Genomic DNA, 17,421 nt, shown 5'->3' with positions numbered 1-17,421 from the left:
TTATTATTATTATTATTATTATTATTGTTTATTGATATCCAGAAAACGAATCATCTGCGAATCCCATTACAGTTAATTGATCTTCAGATAGACGTAAGTTAAATACATACTGAGTAGTCATGCTGTGTTCACTTAGTTCGTTCAAAATGTTTCTCTCTCTCTCTCTGTCTCTTTCTTCTTTGTTTTCCTCTTGTGTGTTATTTATTGGTTTGAATTAAGTTACTTACTGTATTTAATAAGGGCGGCCGGGTAGTTCAGTTGGTAGAGCAGCTGGCTACGGACTGGAAAGTCCGGGGTTCGATCCCAGGTGGTGACAGGATTTTTTTCTCGTTGCGAAACTTTCAGAACGGCCACGAGGTTCACTCAGCCTCCTATAAAATTGAGTACTGGGTCTTTCCCGAGGGTAAAAGGCGGTCAGAGCGTGGTGCCGACGACATCACCACATTCTAGTGCCGCGGTCATGGAATGCATGGGGCTCTACCTCCATGCCCCCCCCCCAAGTGCCTTCACGGCATGTTACGGGGATACCTTTACCTTTACTGTATTTAGTAAACTGTCCTTGTAAATGTTGTGTATAATTGGCTAAGACCACACCGTACACGAACCTGGCTCTTACGGTAGTGGCTAGAAACATTTTTGTTTTATAATTTTAATTTGTACTCACTAGCTACCTAGTTAAATAAATCAATAAATAAAAATAAATGCATAGTTTGAAAAGAGTAGCTGACAAAGGGGAACCTTGCAATACACCTCTGGCTATGGTGATGGTTTTTTTTACCAGTCAGATTGAATCGTTGTGATATTGCCTGTCTGTAAGCTGAAGACCAGATTTGTTAGTCTAGTTGGAATAGTGATGCGTTTAAGGTATTTCTTAAGTGGTTATGAAATATGATATCAAAAGCTTTCCTTATATCAATGAAAATAACAGCCATATCTTTTGCCTTTATTTTGGCTTCACGTAGCATAGAATTTAGAATTGCAATATTGATGTGAGTACCAGAGGAATTGGTGAAACCTCTGTGGTTGGGGTTAAAACTCACGAATTCGCAGATACATCGGCCAAGTACACGTCAATTACTCTTCTGATCACTGAACATATTGTGATAGGCCTCCAGTTTGTTAAATCCGTTGTATCACCACATTTATGCATTAATATGGTTCGGGCTTGTTTAAACTTGGAAGCCAGTTTTTAACATTCGTGTAGCGATAGAAGCTATTATTTCTGTTGCTGTTTTATTTTTAATTACTCTCACAACGATGTGATCAGGGCCAGGAGACGTATCTACTGTTATACTCCTTACAGCCGTCTCAATTTCCCCAGCACTTACTGTTTTCATGAACATTTCGACCATTTCAATTCGTTCATCTACTTTTAAGGTGGAAGAATATTCAGTGCGAACCATATGATTAGGCTGTCCATGTGTATCAGTAATGTATTTAAATATACCTTCAGTTGAAACATTACAACTTTCGGCTTTAGGACGTAAGACAGAACTTACTGCTTTCCTCTGTTGGTTGTAACAGAGGTATTGTGTAAGTTGAAACGTATACAGGAACATCATTTTATTTTTACTAACATTTTTAATATTAACCTGGCTATACCTTTGGATTAACGTTGAGAACCGGAAACACCGTTTGCCACTCCCTTCCACTACTGGAGTTCGATGATACTGGCGTAAAATATAAACACTCACTTTAATAGGTATAGAAGGGAAGAAAAGTAGTTCATCCATTTACGTAAACTAGGAAATATCGCAATTTTGAGTTTGATAAGTTTTATTGGGTTTTTGTTTAATCAAAATACAATGCAGTGTTAACAATAAGTGTTTTTACTCACGAACTGAGTTACCCATGCGAACGAATTCATTAAGCAGTGTATATTATACTGTCTACAACACATTAGCGTATAATATAAAGAATGAAGTTAAATTGAAAAATAATCATAATATGGATATTTAAAAACATTTTTGAAAATGTGGCCGTTCACTTCGATAAAGGCTTCAGTTCTTTTGTGCATATTATCGCACTATAGACTATTGCTTCTAATTCCAATTATCAGTTTCGTTCTTCGTACTCATGTTGAAATAATTCTGTACCTGCTCTATAAAAGAATACCTTACGTACTGTAAATTCAATCTTCACTTCTGCCCGAACCGCACAGATAAAATTGCTCAGACATGCTATCTACTGTCCGTTCAAGTGGCTATGTCGCAGGACCGTAGAAAGGAGTAAAATCACGTGACAGTTAATTACTTAACGAGGCCCTTTTATTTAAGTTATTTTAAACAGTTGTATAATATGACGTAGACGTCAAATTCCTAACAGAAATTAATGTTTTCAGAAAAGATCTAAGACAGCCCAGTCACTAGCCTTTACAGAGGGGCGAGCAGAAGCAGATGGAGAAAATCGGGATACGACGTAGGAAAACGGACGACAGTAGCCTACCTTTGCGAAAATATGATTCAATATTGAAAGCTCTTTCATCACTGGAAAACGCGAACGTATTTCTGGAACGTACTATACTCACTGTGTACTGTTTACTAAATGCGGCCTTGGTTCTGTGTGGAGGACAGTTGGAACTTCATTAGTAGAAGGGGTGGGAGTGAAGTACATTAAAAAACTCAGGTACAATAAAAATTGAAGTAAAAATAAAATGATGTCCCTGTATTTTTCTCTACGTTTCAGTCGATCTTTTTTAGTTGCACGTTCCGAATTTGTAGTTGGTTATCTGTGTTAATTTTGTTTTTCCGATATTGGTAGTACTTCCGAGCTGGGTGTTTTGGACCTGGAAGTAAATCGATCGCTGTAGCCAAGAATTCAGTCCACTGGTTGACATTAGGATCGTAGGCTTCATCACTAACATCAAGAATAAATCTATCTCGCCAGTCTGTCATTTCCTGGTTAAATTCTGTGCACACGGTGCGACTTCCAATATTGTTATGTTGAGAGGATGATGAGTTACAATCCGTATCCTCAGATATCCCAGAACTATGATTTTTATGATGTGATAGTAAAGTCTGACGGTGTATTTCATGATGAAATTCGCTGATATGAAATTTTACCCCGTGTTTACTTGAATAGAAATCTAGATCATATATGTAACAGATAACTCATCGCTATGTTAAAATCGGCAGCACTTTGAAGAGAACAACCGCCAGGATCGCTACCCGTCCGCCGTAAACGAACACGAGATGGCAGTACAGTAGCTAATGCAATTCAAATGGAAATTATGACGTGAGTCCTTATGTAACAACTAGATGGCAGCGTAGTAAACCTGACAAAAGTTTTTAACGTCAAAGCCTATAAGGCCGACCTATCTGTTACATATATGATCTAGGATAGAAACAGCCACAGTGTGGATACTGAGATGGATCAGAGGCTTTACTCTGATTTATACTTTGAGAATTATGAGAAGCCTCGCGAAGATTTTCCTTGCTGATCAGTATCATTAGTAATACAATCAGTATTGTTTACAGAGTCTTGAAATGACGAATTACGACTTCTAGCTATATGTATGTGAATACCTCTTTTTGTAAAATTTCTATTACAAATAGTAGGGTAAACATTGGTAATTTCGTGGCAGTGGTTATTTCGTGGTACTTTTTCTTTGCTCTTTTGTGAACTAACCAATGGTGTTACGAGATCCAAATTTCCGCCAAGGGATTGCATATGTTGTCCAGTTTCCAGAAACATACAGCTAAGCTTTGTGTGACTATTGTAGTTGCTTCAGTGAGCTTTTATGTTTGGAGAGAGCAAGTTTGCATCGACTTCTCAGGCATACAAATTTTGTGGATGTTTGTAATTACATTACAGGCTTATTACTAAAGGTAAGCATATGATATTTGGTACAAAGATTTATTGTATCTTCATGAAATTTTAGGATATGTTTTTGGAATTTTAGATACATCTGTAGTCGCCATATAGGCTTAGCTTTACTGATAGAAATCTTAGCTTTTGAGGCGAAATTTTGTTGAAATGTATTACAATAGGAAATTTTAGAAATCTGAAGACAAGATGTGATAACAAAAAAGAAAACGGAGACGCAATGGGTTCAGTGTAGCTTCTGTTTGATTTGTTATCATGCTAAGTGTCAATGATAAGTGCTAGATGACTTACTTGCAAGAATTGTGACAGAAGATGGAACATGGCTCCACCATTTTGGACCGGAGACAGAGGCAGACAATGGAGTGGCATCATGTAAATTCACCAAAGAAATAGAAATTCAAAAGTACACCTTCGGCAGGAAACGTTATGGCTACTGTGTTTTTCGATTCAGAAGGATTCTTGCTTGTGGACATCATGCCACACGGAACCACCATTAATTCTGACGGGTATGTTGCAACTCTCAAGAAGCTTCAAGCTCGACTGAGTCGTGTTCGACGACATCGGGAGAAGCAGGATGTTCTGCTATTGCACGTCAACGCACAGCCAATATGTCAGTCACAAGACCACAGACCAGATCAGAAAATTCGGATAGACAACACTGAAACATCCGCCTTACAGTCCTGAACTGGCACCGTGCGATTACCATCTCTTTGGTAAACTGAAGGATCCCTTCGCGGAACGAGGTTAGAAGATGACTCCCTTGTGCACGCTGCTCAAGAGTGTCTCAGACGTGTTGGTCCAGATTTTTACCGTTCTGGTCTATAGGCCCTCGTTCCTAGGTTACGTAAGGCAGTTGAAAGGGACAGGGATTATGTGGAAAAGTGACATTTTGTTCCTTAAGGATGCATCTATATTCTGTGAAAATAGCAAAGCTGTAGGATAAAAATATAATTTTTAAACAAACGTTATGCATTACTTTTGGAGTTACCCTAGTAATATAGGCTATAGTAAAATCCGTAATAAAAGTGTTCACCCTTTCAGGGCAAAGAAGATCCCTTTTCAATTTCAATTTTTACTTTGATTTCATTCTTATTATGTGTTGATATGTATTTCTATGCTTTCTTGCTATGAATATTAGACATAATTACTATGTTTGAAGTCTTGTAACAATAAATGAGAATTTCATTTGACTTTAATGAATTTTTCCACAATTCTTCTACCTCTCACGAAATTATCAATGCAATATCACGAAATTACCAAGGTTATCACGAAATAACCAACCTTTCAGCTTAAGTTGTAAAAGTGGTTTTTGGCACACATTCAAGAACGTATCCAATCTTTTATGTCTCCAGATTTGTACAGCAAGTTATCGTCTTTTAGATGAAAAAATCGGAATAAGGATATATTTACACATTTGCATTTTAAATTAGTTTTCATGAAATTATCACGAAATTACCTATGTTTACCCTACATTTTATTATGTCTAAGGAATTAACAAAAGATGTGGATGTAGATGGATTAACATCAGTTTCATTCATAACAACATTACAATACTGGTTGCCAATGTAAACAATTCCTTAATGTGCAATATTCTATATTGAAGAAAGAAATAAATATATCAAACTTACATTCAAGTGCCACTAACATCATCACACGTTCCCATCAACTTATACTTCACATTCAAAATCATAATTAAATAAATTAACTGTTGAAAACTATGAAATCACAAGAAAATAACGAACTAAATATAGTTCTCTGTATTTCTCGTCATGGCCAAGTATAATACAATGTGATGAAGTAAAAGAAGCAATAGAATATACTTAATTCAAAGATTTTGCCCAACAGCAAGTATTTCACTGCAAACCCAGCATTCTCCAATCTTCCTTACATTCCGTCCTCCTCTTCGTCTCCGCTTACCATGCATATATCTTAATGTTATCTATCTTTTTCTATCCAGAATTTTTCTCCCGTTCACCATTCCTTCCAGCGCATTCTTCAGTAGGCAATTTCTTCTTAGCCACTGGTCCAGCCAATTCTCTCTTCTCTTCCTGATCAGTTTCAGCATTATTCTTTCTTCACCCACTCTTTCTAGCAGAGCTTCATTTCTTATTCTGTCTGGCAATTTCACACGCTCCATTCTGGAATAGAAGAACAGGATGGGATGGGATACAATTAATCAGGAAATAATATAGCAGGGTAAGGTAATAAAATAAAAAGAAATGTGACGGAAAAGAATAGGATTGAATAGAATAGAATGCAATACAACAGAAAGGGGAAGCGCGATAGCATGGCGGTTAAGGCTCTACATTACAAAACCGAAGGTTGCAGATTCGCTCCCCGTTGGAGTAATAGATTTTTTCGAATTGACCTATACCAGCGTTTCTCAAACTATGGTCCACGGACCACCTGTGGTCCTCGAGTTCTGACCTTGGGGTCCTTCAAAAAAGACAGAAGAAGAAATAAAATTCAAACGAATTGCATATCACAATACAGCTGAAAATCTCAGAGTTTGGAAATGACACATGACAATCGCCTTTCAGTTTTTCTCCCAGTACTAATATTTTACGAAATAATTTCTTACCCTACCCGTCTACCCACTCTACTCTCAGTAACAAACGAGGGATTTAAAGCACTATGAACTATGAACGTGGCATTTCTCTCCATCTTTTCCCTGCACATCTGGTGCCGAGCCTCTAACCCAGCCAGGGACCATCCGAATTCATAACAGAGGACTTTCTTGATAGTTTTTCCGACTCCCAGTCTGCACTTTGAAATGGGCACATACAATACGTCGTACACCAATAAAATAGAACGTGCCAAATTGCATCTTTACTTGTTGAAAATCGGGCATGTTTCTGCATTAATTTTTTCATTTCTTTTTCCAGATGACGAAATAAGAAATTTTAGACAATGCACCGAGGTTTTGGTTCACTGTCATTGCCACACCAAGTAAATCCAAGTTCCAAATAACTCTTGTCATATTTACGAAAGTATTTTTTTGAATAGCTATCACTGGGACTAGATATTTCTGTAATGGCACTACAATCACTGGTATTAATATATTTCTTCACACACAGCTTCTGAACTATTAGAACTGCCTAAATGAAGCATATCTTCATGTTCCTTTCTTTTCAAAGATCCGGATCAAAGTCAGTTTTCCATTATTTATAATGGACACTATTTAACAGAAACATGGACAACTACTGCATGTACCACATAAGAAGGATTTCAAACAACTAACTGCTAGCAGGCAAGCGATGAATCAACAATGCACAGAATTTGTTATAAGTTACTTGTGATTGGCTACAAAAAATATAATTAGAAAAGTATTATAATTATTAATTCTATTTGAAAATATAGGTGTATCGGTATTAAAATATGCTACAAAAATGATAAATTTTATTTCAAAGGGAACAAGAGTAAGGTGGTCCGCGGAACTGTTCTGACTTAAAAAAGTGGTCCTCACTTCAAAAAAGTTTGAGAAACGCTGACCTATACAATATGGACCTGGGGTCAATTCGGTCTCTAAACGATTCACTGTGTCATATCTTTTGACTATTTATTACGCTTGTTTCTTGGACTTCAAACGTGAGACAAATAAGTATGTAAAATCACGTTGGGTAGGTCATAAAATTAACAGAAACCTTTGACTAACAAAACTTTATAATAGATGCTCAAAATGAGAACCATTTACAACCAAACAATATCCCAGTCTATCGCGAAAAGAGTCCATTGTCTTTCTCACAGTTAGATTGATCTGTTGCATCTCATATCGACAATCACGTACAATCATCAAGAGTAAGTCATTAAATTAAACAAAACACTAACATTAATTAACAATGAACAGTTTTCATTACTTTTATGGCCTACTCAGAATAATTTTACATACTTACTTGTCTCAGGTTTGAAACAAGTTTATTAAATAGTTAAAAGACATGAAACGATGAGTAAAGTTTCTTCTACACATTCATACGTAAAATTTAATGGAGTTTCGGAATATGTAAATTTTATACATCTTGATAACACAACTTATAACATTATATCACTTAGAAATATAATTAATGGAGATCACATTCACGTGTTAATTGTGAACTAAGTATACAAATACCTATTTGACTACTTTCAGCTTAGTAGGAGTCATCTTCAGAATTAGTGAGGCCCTTGCATCATCCGGTTTCTTCAGTTGGTTTACTGGGTGGTGCGTTTGTGTTATGTAGTGTGGAGTCAAATAAAGGGAGGGAGGGAGAGGAGTGAGTGAGTGAGAGTGAGTGAGTGAGTGAGTGAGTGAGTGAGTGAGTGAGTGAGTGAGTGAGTGAGTGAGTGAGTGAGTGAGTGAGTGAGTGAGTGAGTGAGTGAGTGAGTGAGTGAGTGAGTGAGTGAGTGAGTGAGTGAGTGAGTGAGTGAGTGAGTGAGTGAGTGAGTGAGTGAGTAAATTTTAATACAGGGTACTTACTTACTTACTTTCTTCCCGCCATTGGTCCCTATCCTGAGCAAGAATAATCCATTCTCTATCATCATATCCCACCTCCCTCAAATCCATTTTAATATTATCTTCCCACCTACGTCTCGGCCTCCCTAAAGGTCTTTTGCCCTCCGGCCTCCCAACTAACACTCTATATGCATTTCTGGATTCGCCCATACGTGCTACATGCCCTGCCCATCTCAAACGTCTGGATTTAATGTTCCTAATTATGTCAGGTGAAGAATACAATGCGTGCAGGTCTGTGTTGTGTAACTTTCTTCATTCTCCTGTAACATCCCTCTTAGCCCCAAATACCTTTCTAAGCACCTTATTCTCAAACACCCTTAACCTATGTTCCTCTCTCAAAGTGAAAGTCCAAGTTTCACAACCATAAAGAACAACCGGTAATATAACTGTTTTATAAATTCTAACTTTCAGATTTTTTGACAGCAGACTGGATGATAAAGCTTCTCAACCGAATAATAACAAGCATTTCCCATATTTATTCTGTGTTTAATTTCCTCCCGAGTATCATTTATATTTGTTACTGTTGCTCCAAGATATTTGAACTTCTCCACCTCTTCAAAAGATAAATTCCCATTTTTTATATTTCCATTTCGTACAATATTCTCGTCACGAGACATAATCATATACTTTGTCTTTTCGGGATTTACATCCAAACCTATTTGTTTACTTGCTTCCAGTAAAATTTCCGTGTTTTTTTAATATAGGGTGCCATTAAAAATATTAAGTTTACTGTCTCACCTGTATGCCTGCATAACTAACTTGTTTGCACGACCGTGGTTTTTGCTGTATTTACAGCTATTGTTGTTAGGCCTCGAAGGTTAGGATTCCCATAAAGAAACTTGTTGCTAGGGAAAAACATAAAACTATACTGCACAGTGCACTTATTTTTACTTAGTTGCCATTACAGTGCAGTTTTGCGAAGTCTTTGGAATAATATTGCTCTAAATTTTCAATGCATAATATATTGTATTTGCAATTTTAAAAATATGGTCGTGCAAAAAATGTTGTACAAATCACGTTTGTGAAGTGCATTACAAAATCTGGGAATATGACAAACTCGCTCTGTCCGTTTTTCAAACTTTTTCTCAATTTTGTAAAAAAGCACTTACCAACCTTGTATCGTAATATAGACTACTACAGTCTGATCCGTTTGGGTATGGATAATATTAATTTATTATTATAAAGCTATTATGATAGTAGGAACAATTTCTTGCTGGTTACATTACTGTATGATTAAAAGATGGAAGTTTCCATATATGACAATCAACAATGCATAATCTGAAAGGACAAATGAAAATCGTAGATGATTAAAATGGCTACTACAAGTCAACAGCGGGCACAATGTGTTCTTTCGTATGCTAAATTTGAGAATGTTAAAAGAGTTAAAAAGGAATTTCGACGTGAGTATGGTGTGCGTAATGTACAAATACGATTCCATAATGTTGTGATATGGAACATGTTCTGTGTTAAAAAAAATATACAGAAGGTCGCAAGCGAAACTAGTACGAGAAGCAGCTATCTCTTGGCTTGGTCCTCAAACTCCCCAGACCTAGCCCCTCCTGACTTCTTCGTGCAGGGTTTTGTAAAAAAAAAAAAAAAGACATTGACTATTCACAGAAACCCAGGAAAATCATTGATGATCTGAGAGTAAAAATTACTCAAGCTTTTCAACAAATCACCCCTCTTATGTTACAACGGACACGGGCTGAATTGCATCACCGTTATGACTTGTGCAAGGTGCGCAATGGGGGTCATGTTGAGCTCTGAGGAATCTCCCATCTTTCAGTGTTGTATGCACATAGTTTCAACAAATAAAGTTCAGTAGTAAATGTTTTACGGTGTTTTTATTTTATCCATACCCAAACGTATTTCCGAACACTGGTATTATATTATCTCCAACAGCTCCTGTATAAAACTTTTTTTGTGAAATTAAAATTTAAGAAAGAATAATCGGAATAAAAGAGTTGATCACTCTTTATACTCAGCCACAATGAACTGATTATGACTGTTAAGGCCCATTCACAATGAAAATTAAACATAACCGTAACATAAACATAGAAGTTTGCGCCCAGGCTACCAAATGGGATCATTCACAATGTTTCACATAATCATTGGCATAAACATTACCGTAAGACGTTAACAAGAAAATTTGCAAAGTCCAAACTTCCATGCTTATGCTTATGTGATTTGCAAACAGAGCACAATCGTGGAGCGCTGAAGTATACGACAGGATATGAGGAAATGTCGTCGTTGTTAGGTTTCCATGGTTACCAAGTATGTTTGCGGTTATGTTTATGTTCCAATCGTGAATGATTGTATGACGTCTTGATTTTACCGTAACGTTTATATTCTTAAGTTAACGCTTACGTTATGTTTAATTTTCATTGTGAATGAGCCTTTATTTTATATCAAGAAAACGGAGTTAAGTCACTCAGGATAACTAGTAAAACTGATTTAATATTACTGTTGGTAGTAATTGATTTCATTAGTTTCGAAAGTCACATAGTTCCCAGTACAATTTAACTTCTGTCTTGAGCTTAGCCTAATCCATGTAAACAGAGGACAGCAACTGCAGTGACATGTGTATCTGGTGCTGACAGGTTTCTGCGGCATGTGATTGTTAGCGTGCCCCGGAACCGCCACCTGATGCATGCCTCGTGGCTACTGCACGGCCAATATATTCTGCTTGAATCCTGGTAGCCCGCAAGAGATGGCAAAGGGGAGGAAGACCAGATTGTTATGCAATATATGCAAGGCAAGGTGAACCGAACGTTACGCTAGGAACCACAATGCCACAACGCGAGCATTAGATTGCAGAGAGGCGTTGACTCAAGCATTCTATCTATGTATTAGAAATATGTCTAGAATATATGAAGCCATGGACGAGGAGTTATCAAAATAAGAATCATGGAATTGACACATATTTTGTCATATGTTTATCGCATCTTGTAGCAATTCAGGTCCTAACAAGGGTACATTTTCAAATTTTCAACAGGCTTGATTAAAGATATGAAAATTCTCCAGACAACTTATCCGTAGCAAAATAATTCTGTATCTATGTTTCTGTAGTTGTGGTTGGTGTTGGTAATTTGTTTTATGTATGTGAAATACTAAAAACCCGGGGACATCTAGGGACAAATTATTAAATTCGGTAACATTCCGGGAAAGAATTTTGTTCGGGACAAAAAACAAAATTCGGAGTCTGCCCCCGAGAAACGGCGACGTCTAGTGACCTTATCCTAAAGGTCTAGATTACATCCGAATCCACAGATATCTTATTTTCTTAATGAATATTACAGGCATTGAGATATTGAACAAGATTTTCATAAAATTATAATAATTAACACTGAAAACTCGGTGACGTCTGAGGATAAATCATTAAATTCGGGGACATTCCGGAAGAATATTGTTCAGGGACAAAAAAAAAATAAAATTTAGAGTCTGACCCCGGAAAACGGCAACATCTGGTGACCTTATCCTAAAGGCCTACAGTATATCCTGATCCACAGATATCTTATCTTGTTAATGAATATTCCAGGCACTGAGGTATTGAACAAGACTTTCATAGAATTATAATAATTAACACTGAAAATCCGGGGACATCTGGAAATAAATTATTAAATTCGGGGACATTCCGGGGAAGAACTTTGTTCAGGGACAAATAAAAAACAAAATTCAGAGTCTGACCCTGGAAAACGGCAACATCTGGTGACCTTATCCTAAAGGCCTACAGTATATCCTGATCCACAGATATCTTATCTTGTTAATGAATATTCCAGGCACTGAGGTATTGAACAAGATTTTCATAAAATTATAATAATTAACACTGAAAATCCGAGGACATCTGGAAATAAATCATTAAATTTGGGGACATTCCGGGTAAGAATATTGTTCAGGGACAAAAAAAACAAAATTCAGAGTCTGACCCCGGAAAACGGCAACATCTGGTGACCTTATCCTAAAGGCCTACAGTATATCCTGATCCACAGATATCTTATCTTGTTAATGAATATTCCTGGCACTGAGGTATTGAACAAGACTTTCATAGAATTATAATAATTAACACTGAAAATCCGGGGACATCTGGAAATAAATTATTAAATTCGGGGACATTCCGGGGAAGAATATTGTTCAGGGACAAAAAAAACAAAATTCAGAGTCTGACCTCGGAAAACGGCAACATCTGGTGACCTTATCCTAAAGGCCTACAGTATATCCTGATCCACAGATATCTTATCTTATTAATGAATATTCCAAGCATTGAGGTATTGAACAAGATTTTCATAAAATTATAATAATTAACACTGAAAACCCGGTGACGTCCGAGGATAAATCATTAAATTCGGGAACATTCCGGGTAAGAATACTGTTCAAGGACAAAAAAAACAAAATTCAGAGTCTGGCCCCGAAAAACGGCAACATCTGGTGACCTTATCCTAAAGGCCTACAGTATATCCTGATCCACAGATATCTTATCTTGTTAATGAATATTCCAGGCACTGAGGTATTGAACAAGATTTTCATAAAATTATAATAATTAACACTGAAAATCCGGGGACATCTGGAAACAAATTATTAAATTCGGGGACATTCCGGGGAAGAATTTTGTTCGGGAAGAAAAATCAAAATTCGGGGACTGTCCACGAAAAACAGTGACTTCTGGTTATGGTTACTTTATCCTAAAGGTCTACAGCAGTGGCCGGCAGAAGCTGCAGTTATGACGTAAGAGCCAGTCAGGCCTCAAGAGCTTGGAAGAGCGAGCAGTTGAGTCGTATTACTGTTAACACGCACCAGCGCAGTGGCGTCAGTGCAGCAATGATACGACAGTTCTTGGAGATAAATTGATGGAATCACATTCCTGTATTTTGCTAGGGAATAACTCCTCTGCGGTTATGATGGCAACATTCTTGTCAAATTCCCCGTCATGTTCTTTGCAATGGCTAGTAAAATCCTATACCTTAAGCCTTAAGCTTACCATTGATTCACTGACAGTGTGTTCCCTAGCTTCACTTAACAATTTATCTTTCAATTGCTGCACTAGTACTTGCCGATCTTCTCCCCCATATTTATCATAATCATTTGTGTGGCATACAGAATAATGGCGTTGTATATTGAACTTCTTTACATGCTGAAACAGCTTGCCACAAATCAAACATTGGCTATTCCTCCATACTCCATAACACAGCTTGATCTCGACAAAGCATTTAGCTTGGGCACGGTAGTGACACAAAGTGATGGTGTGTTTCAAAAGTTGAAATATACTTTGCATACTACTCACCAAGTTAGGGCCTAGATAGTTCAATCTGTATATTGTGTAGGAAAATGTCTGTTAAAAACACTTGAACTGTTTTCAAGTTTCCGAATAGACAAAGTGTTGTAGTACTGCTTAAATTATTTATTTCTATATTTGTATATTTATAGCAGTTTCGGAGCCTTATTTATATAATGTGAACGCTTCTGCAGGTGGCTGTATTATGAATTTCATACCATTATAAGTATATTAAATTTGATTACAAACCGAAATATTTTGCTACATTGATTTATCAGGGTTGTACAGTTTTGTTTTCGTACAAATGTATTGTAATTGTGCTGTTCCCATACTACCTCAGACGAATGGATCGCGCTCTGTCAGTGCTCAGTATGCAGATTTTTCCGAGCAAAGAGCATGGCGGGTCCGTGGTATGACGTCACAGAGCACGGAACATGCCGGTCACTGGTCTATAGTCTATCCTGATGGAACTTTAATTTTCCGAAGAACTTCATAGAAAACTATTTTTTGGGACTTCTGTCCGCATACCCCACAGGATCATAGAGAGCATGAACAGAAGAGATTAAGACAAGTAAAGCGTACTTGGAAGAATATTTATGTTTTGCGGTGCCGTTCTTTGGATACTTGCTGAGCCGTTAAATAGAAAAGATGATAGAAGCCCTCTGTCTCTTGGCAGAAGTCCGAGATCCCTCTCACCAACCGCCGCACGACTTGTAAAAGTACGAATTGATAATATGACTTTGTCATTATCTGGACACGGATCATTGCCCGCATCTGATCACGACTTCTCGGACCGACTCACTCAATCCTCCAAACAATGAAATTAATATACCGTACGTACAAATCTTGGACACTAGTTAAATCTCTTTTTAATTTAATGCCGAGTATGATACGAGTGGCACACCCTTCACCCAGCGTCCACTTTCCAAGCCGGGGACCCGGATTTAAATTCCAAAGAGTCCAACTCCAATTTGCAGCGAGGAAAAAGCTGTTGGCTCTGGTTTGAACAGTGTTCTTCTGCCCTCCCTTCTAAGATTGCACAATGTATTTATAGTCAACACAGTCACTGTGATACATGCGGTGGTCTCGCTTTCAGAAGTTTACCAGTTATTCTTGTAACCATGAACGGATATACTTGTATAAAAATGTCATATCCAATTATTAAAACGAAGAACATGCCAAGTAACGATATAAAGTTTCTCTACAGCTTGAATAAAATAAATATAATAAAAATATAATGGATGGATGGATGGATGACTAGATGGATGGATGGTTTGATGGATGGATGAATGGATGGATGGATGGATGGATGGATGGATTGGTGGATAGTTGGATGGATTGATGAATGGATGGATGGATGGATGGATGGATGGATGGATGGATGGATGGATGGATGGATGGATGGATGGATGGATGGATTGATGGGTAGTTGGATGGATTGATGAATGTATGGATGGATGGTTTGATGGATGGATGCATTGATGGATAGTTGGATGTATTGATGATTGTATGGATGGATGGATGGATGGTTGGATGGTTTGATGGATGGATGGATGGATGGATGGATGGATGGATGGATGGATGGATGGATTGATGGATAGTTGGATGGATGGATGGATGGATGGATGGATCGGCGGGCGGGCGGACAGACAGACAGACATCTGTGGAGTAACGGCTAGCGCGTCTGGCCGCGAAACCAGGTGGCCCGGGTTCGATTCCCGGTCGGGGCAAGTTACCTGGTTGAGGTTTTTTCCGGGGTTTTCCCTCAACCCAATATGAGCAAATGCTGGGTAACTATCGGTGCTGGACTCCGGACTCATTTCACCGTCATTATCACCTTCACATCATTCAGATGCTAAATAACCTGAGATGTTGATACAGCATCTTAAAATAACGTACTACCAGATAGATAGATAGATAGATAGATAGATAGATAGATAGATAGATAGATAGATAGATAGATAGATAGATAGATAGATAGATAGATAGATAGATAGATAGATAGATAGATAGATAGATAGATAGATAGATAGATAGATAGATAGATAGATAGATAGATAGATAGATAGATAGATAGATAGATAGATAGATAGATAGATAGATAGATAGATAGATAGATAGATAGATAGATAGATAGATAGATAGATAGATAGATAGATAGATAGATAGATAGATAGATAGATAGATAGATAGATAGATAGATAGATAGATAGATAGATAGATAGATAGATAGATAGATAGATAGATAGATAGATAGATAGATAGATAGATAGATAGATAGATAGGCATTCGATAAGTAATGGCAACAATGCTGTTAATCAGTACTCCAAGATGTGATCATTGCAATCTTGTAGTACGTAATAGAGTAGCGATTGTTTCATAAATATGCAATATTGAAAGCCTCGAAGTAACCTATTTTTAAATACTCGTATAGTGACTGTTTTTGATTTCTAGTAAGTAACACAGCCCTAAGTGTTCAATAGCTACTTCATAAAAATCCAAGTTGCAAGAAGAAAAAATGAAACTCATTACTTTAAGGCATTACAAGCATCTTGTGGGAGTGAAGTTTTACCATACCGAACTATTGCAAGATGGGTAGAAGCGAGGTTTTCGCTTTCAATCAAGAATTGACATTCAAAGAGTGAGGGGACATCAAGAAATGAAGTTGCAGGTGGAGTTCGCCGTCTTCCAAGGATATGATAACATAATGTTAGATAAGAAATTTGGATAGATATGCGTTTCTAGACTTTTACGGTGAATGTGATCAGAAGTTGAATTTTAGATATTTCACCATGTCCTGAAACTTAATATATCCAACGTTTCGAAACTACATACAGGTTTCATCATCGGAGAGACAGGTATGACCAGAGAAGGCGACCCTTGTGTCGTGCCTATTTCCTCCGTTTTACTTTTGCAAAATATACATAGATTATATCTTACAGTAGTATACAATATCGAACATTGAAGGAATGTATGCATGTATTCGCAAGAGGTGAGAATAGCTCTTTCTTTCCAAGAATAGCAACTTGAAGCCCACACTTTCCTCAACGATTTATTGACCATTCACGGCAGCAGAATTCTCCGCTTTAAGAAGTGAACTTCATCCGAGACGACTGCATCTACAGTTCAGAAGTCAAGTCTATTCCAAGTAGATCCGTAAAAATTTTATGATGAAAGAACCCTATAAAAACACGTTGTTAGATTCCCATAAACTAGTACTGTACTCTACATGTAGGTACTCTATTTTGGTTCAGTTATTGGCGAAGAAATTTATTTCATTCCGAAGGTTTTAAGTCCATCTACACATCAGTTCCTACATCGCAGAACATCAGCAAAAATAAAATTCTGAAAGGAAGACATAAATTTCCTCTATTAAATTTGCATATCACAAATTACTCGCGTCCTATCTTTTTTTTCCTCGGACAGTATTCAGATCTAAGCCAACGTAAGAGATGAAAAGAAACAATTCCTAATATAGGCTATACTGCACATCATGTTTTAAATGCTGGGAATTAATTCCTGATTTAAATGATTACATTTTTTCAAAATGAATGAATGAATGAATGAATGAATGAATGAATGAATGAATGAATGAATGAATGAATGAATGAATGAATGAATGAATGAATGAATGAATGAATGAATGAATGAATGAATGAATGAATGAATGAATGAATGAATGAATGAATGAATGAATGAATGAATGAAAGCATATCTGTTTCAATAAAAAGGGACTAAATGAGTGAAAGAATGACTAACTAATGAAATAAGGATAAACCAATGAAGTAATGAACGACGGAACGAAATAAGAACGACTGGATTAATGAAATAAGGCTTG

Source organism: Periplaneta americana, chromosome 2 (genome assembly GCF_040183065.1).
Source record: "Periplaneta americana isolate PAMFEO1 chromosome 2, P.americana_PAMFEO1_priV1, whole genome shotgun sequence".
Lineage (NCBI taxonomy): Eukaryota > Metazoa > Arthropoda > Insecta > Blattodea > Blattidae > Periplaneta > Periplaneta americana.
This window is presented reverse-complemented; position numbering follows the sequence as displayed.